Consider the following 5,382-nt stretch of genomic DNA (forward strand, 5'->3'; position numbering starts at 1 on the left):
ATGTCTAAGTTCAATGGGTTAAACGAAATCACAAAAGAACTCATTTTATGTATACTACTGCCATTCCTATAAATAAAGTGATGTAGTATTTTTTTTATTGTCACATGTGTAAGGATGAGTTAATACTCTTAATAAGTTCATAGCCTCGTAAGAGGTGGTTTGCGACAATACAAACTTGATGAACTTACCTATGTGAATGTGGGGGCTACGCCCAACCCCCTGTGAGAGTCCTTTAGGCGAAGGACCTCTAGAGCGTTCACGAAAATCCAGGTACAACATGGGGCATTTTTACATAATAATGCAAAATTACTTCTTGATATGAGAAAGGTTTAAGTGCGCAAGTATGTTCTCACTAACTACCATGAGAGGTTCAAGAACTTTCTACCTAACATGGTTGTGAAGCATGTTTGTATGCACTGGGTATCAATTCAATTCCACAAGACATTGATGCTTAGAAACTGACTATCCATTGCCCAAATTATTTTTCTTTTGAATCATGTGGGGGATTGTTGGAATAATATAACTATTATTTTTAAAAATAAGTTTGCTTTAAAACAAAATTGTGAGACTCTTCATTTTGAGACTCTTCATTGTGCAAGACCTTTCATTTTGAGACTCTTCATTCTAAGGCTTTTTACCTCCTTTTATCAATAATGTGACCTATGACTTTCTACTATCCTTTAAGTTACTAGTTTTCACCCCTATAAAAAAGGAGCTCTCTCCCCTCATTTGAGAACACACACAAACAGGTTTTTCTCTCAAGTACTTTCATATAAATATAAACATGCTTTTGGGCAATGATCAAGAGTGATTTCAATCTATTTTTCTGTACTACACCAAGGAAATAGAGGTCGTGTAACCCTGGAGGTTGATTGCTGATAAGTGGCATTTTATACCACTTGGAATGTCTTATAATGGCTTGAATTGGTGTCTTGAAATCAAGTATTTTGTGTATTTGATGCGTTTTTCTAGTGTTTGTGCATTTCAGGGTAATAATTGTATTTCTGGAGAGATTTCATCAAGAATAAGCCTTGGCATGTGTTTAGCATTGCAAGCGGGAAGATAGGAGCAGATTGCAGCGAAGAAACGGGAGAAAAACAAAGCAGTTTCCAGTAGGGGTCTGAGCGCCCGCTCAGCTCTGCTGAGCAACCGCTCAGGAAGCTGAGCGCCCGCTCAGGGACGGAAAATTAGAATTATTATCTTGGACTCCTAGTTCTGTTTAACTTCCAACTTCTGAGATATCTGGGTATTATGGGATTCCTATATAAGTAGTTTTCAGAGACATTTCACAAAAGGTTGGATCGGAGTATTAATCAAAGAGCGAGGAGACAAGGAAGAATACCGTTTTAGCACACCGCAACGAAGAGGAAGCATATTTTCTTGTGATTCTTTATTTCATTGTAATGTTGGATGCTACTTTTCTTACTTTGAACCTATTTACTCTTGTGACGTACTCTGGTTTAATATAGGTAGTTTTAGTTATTATTCTCGTGTGTTATTATAATGTTTTCATATGAACCCATGATGACGATGAGTGCTATTATGGGCTAATCATGATCATAGGGTCGTAACAAATTTACTATGGAATTCTTTAGTTAGTTGTTTAATACCTTAGTGTGTAATGATTGTATGATATCTAGTATTGGTTGTGCTTATTCGTCTTATGTGCATCGCGAACATATAAGATAGGTTGTTAATCTCTTGTGAAGCGACGGTGGATCTTGAGATTTAGAACTTGCCATGCTAGCATAGGTTCATGTATGAGTATGCATGATTAGTGGGTAACTCTAACCGTTTTATTTGCCCTATGTAATCAAAAGGAATAACTTGTGCTTAAATCGTTATGTTGTCAATTTCTGTAGACATATAGGGACTCAACATAATTGATGCCTATTCAACTTCTATCTTAATTGTGGATGTTTGGTAGAATGGTATTAGTATAATAAAAGTTGGCTTTTATCAGTTTCGTGTTGTTCGATTAATATCATCACTGTTGCATGCTAAGGGTAATAACAATGACTATTGAAGGAAGTAGTAATGAAGTTGTGATCTCATGTGTGTTTTAATATTGTTAATTCAAGTGTTAATTAAGTGCTTAATTCTCGTAGTTAATTGTAGTTAATAATTAGTTAATCAAATCTAAGTGTTATTGTCTTAACATTGAGAAGTAATCATACATTGGTGAGTGAGTGTAATTGAACATAATTAGTCTGAGTCTCTGTGAAAACGAACTAGAAAGTATTCTATATTACTTGCGAACGCGTATACTTGCATGTATTATTAGCGCGTGTTTTCTCCCTAACAAGTTTTTGGCGCCGCTGCCGGGGACTCGGCGTATTTGTTTAGTTTATGTACTTACCATCAGTGGTCATTAGGACTCAGTGATTAAGGCGTGTTACTTATTGTTTCCGGTTATGTTTTAGGTACCTTAGCGAGCGTTTATGCAAACATGTTCTCATACTCGCAAGAGGACTTTAGATACGGCTGAGGAGATAGATGGAGTTCTTGATATTCCGGAGAAGATAGAATTTGAAGATTCGCATTCAGGAAGTGAGCAGAAAGAGCCAGTAATCATGGGTGATCGTATAGTTCTGGCAGATCCAGCTCTTATGGACTTTTCTCGGCCTAAAATTGATGGTATTCAGTCTAGCATCATGCACTCGGCTATTGAGGCCAATAACTTTGAAATCAAGCCGGGCACTATTCAGATGGTGCAGAATTCTTTTTCTTTCGGAGGTGCTACGACTGAAGACCCCAACATGCACATAAGGAATTTTGTCGAGATCTGTAGTACTTTCAAATATAATGGTGTGACTGATGAGGCTATCAAGGTGAGGCTTTTTCCATTCTCACTGAGGGATAAAGCTAAGGACTGATTACATTCTGAACTAGCTGGGTCTATCACTACTTGGCAAGATCTTGCGCAAAAGTTTCCGGTGAAGTTTTATCCAATGGCGAAGACTGCGGCTATGAGGAGTGCTCTTACTCAGTTTGCGCAGCAACCTTCAGAATCTATGTGCGAAGCTTGGGAGCGCTACAAGGAAATATTGAGAAAGTGTACACATCATGGAATGCCTGATTGGATGGTGATCACTGGTTTCTATAATGGTTTGGGGGCCCAATCTCGGCCTATGCTCGATGCAGCAGTTGGAGGCGCCTTGTGGGCCAAAAGCTATACTGAGGCTTATAATCTTATTGAGACTATGGCTGCAAATGAGCATCAAAACCCAACTCAAAGGATGATTCCTGAGAAGGTAGCAGGCATTCTGGAAGTTGATGCAGCTACAGCTATTGCAGCGCAGCTCCAAGCGCTGTCTATGAAGGTCGATTCTCTAGCCACCTATGGAGTCAATCAGATAGCTATGGTCTGTGAGCTTTATGCAGGTTCTCATGCTACGGATCAATGTTCTCTTGTTAATGAATCTGTTCAGTATGTGAACAATTATCAGCGCCCGCAGCAGCCTGTGCCAGCTACTTATCATCCTAACATAAATCATCCAAATTTCAGCTGGAGTAATAATCAGAATGCTATTCAGCAACCATATCAGCAAAGCGTAAGTAAACAGTTCAATCCACCTAGATTCCAGCAACCACAGCATTATGCTCAAAGGCAATCATATCTTCAATAAGGAGGTGCAGCTCCACCCTCTAGTGCTGATTTTGAGGAACTTAAGCTGTTGTGCAAAAGTCAGGCAGTCTCTATCAAGACCTTGGAAAATCAAATCGGTCAAATAGCCAATGCAGTGCTCAATCGTCAACCTGGCATACTTCCCAGTGATACTGAAGTGCCAGGCAGGAAGGAAGCTATAGAGCAAGTCAAGGCTATTACCTTAAGGTCTGGAAAAGTAGCTAATGCTGAAAAAGTAAAAGAAGGAGAAGCTGAAGTTGGTAATGAAGAAGCTAAGCAAAAGGAGAAAGTGGCAGAACCAAGGAAGACTACTGTTGAACACACTCTGCCTGAGGGTAATACAGGGGAGAAACATATCTATCTTCCACCACCTTTCCCTAAAAGATTGCAATAACAAAAGTTGGATAAGCAGTTCGGTAAGTTTCTAGAGGTGTTCAATAAACTCCACATTAATATACCTTTTGCTGAGGATCTGGAGCAAATGCCTAGTTATGCGAAATTTATGAAGAGTATTCTTTCAAGGAAGGTGAAACTGGATGACCTGGAGACCGTTGCTTTAACGGAAGAATGCAGTGTTGTGCTGCAACAAAAGTTACCTCCAAAGCTTAAAGATCCAGGTAGCTTCACCATTCCTTGCACCATTGGCAAGTTGTCTTTTGACAAGTGCCTCTGTGATTTGGGAGCAAGCATCAATCTGATACCGTTGTCGATCTTCAAAAATTTGAACTTGCCTGATCCAAAGCCCATCTACATGTCTCTACAATTAGCTGATCGTTCTATTACATACCCACGAGGAATAGTGGAGGATGTGCTAGTAAAGGTGGATAAGCTCTTCTTTCCTGCAGACTTTGTTATTCTGGATTTCGAGGAAGATAAGAAGATTCCCATAATCTTGGGGATACCTATCTTGGCTACAGGCCGTACCTTAATAGATGTGCAGAAAGGTGAACTTACTATGAGGGTGTAGGATCAGGATGTGACATTTAATATATTCAAAGCGATGAAATTCCCTACAGAAAATGAGGAGTGCTTAAAAGTGGATTTGATTGATTCTGCGGTTACTTCAGAACTTGATCATATGCTAATGTTTGATGCATTAGAGAAAGCCTTAGTGGGGGATTTTGACAGTGATGATGAGGATGGCAATGAGCAACTACAATATCTAAATGCTTCTCCTTGGAGGCAAAAGCTAGACATGCCATTTGAATCTCTTGGTACTTCAGACCTCAAAAATGCTGAAGGAAAGCTCAAACCATCTATTGAGAAAACACCTACCTTGGAGCTTATACCATTGCCTGAACACTTGAGGTATGCTTTTTTAGGTGATGCATCTACTCTATCTGGTATTATTGCATCTGACCTTTCAGGTAGTGAGGAGGACAAGCTCTTGAGGATCTTGAGAGAATTCAAATCGACTATCGGATGGACTATAGCAGACATCAAGGGGATCAGCCCTTCATACTGCATGCATAAGATTCTTCTAGAGGAGGGTAGTAAGCCGACTGTTGAGCAACAGCGCAGACTTAATCCTATCATGAAAGAAGTGGTGAAGAAAGAAATTCTAAAATGGCTGGATGCAGGAATTATTTATCCTATTTCTGACAGTTCTTGGGTGAGCCCCGTGCAATGTGTACCTAAGAAAGGAGGTATTACTGTGGTAGCAAATGAGAAGAACGAGCTCATCCCCACTCGAACAGTCACAGGATGGAGGGTATGCATGGACTACAGAAAGTTGAACAAGGCCACGAGGAAGG

General features: G+C 39.7%; 1 non-coding gene across 1 annotated transcript; it reads right to left on the bottom strand.

The window, feature by feature from the left end:
* Positions 1–2,966: 2,966 nt before the first annotated feature.
* On the bottom strand, positions 2,967–3,073 carry LOC141715928 (small nucleolar RNA R71). Its single transcript, XR_012572668.1, has one exon. It is a non-coding gene; the product is annotated as a small nucleolar RNA R71 (small nucleolar RNA).
* Positions 3,074–5,382: the final 2,309 nt, after the last annotated feature.

Source organism: Apium graveolens, chromosome 3 (genome assembly GCF_009905375.1).
Source record: "Apium graveolens cultivar Ventura chromosome 3, ASM990537v1, whole genome shotgun sequence".
Lineage (NCBI taxonomy): Eukaryota > Viridiplantae > Streptophyta > Magnoliopsida > Apiales > Apiaceae > Apium > Apium graveolens.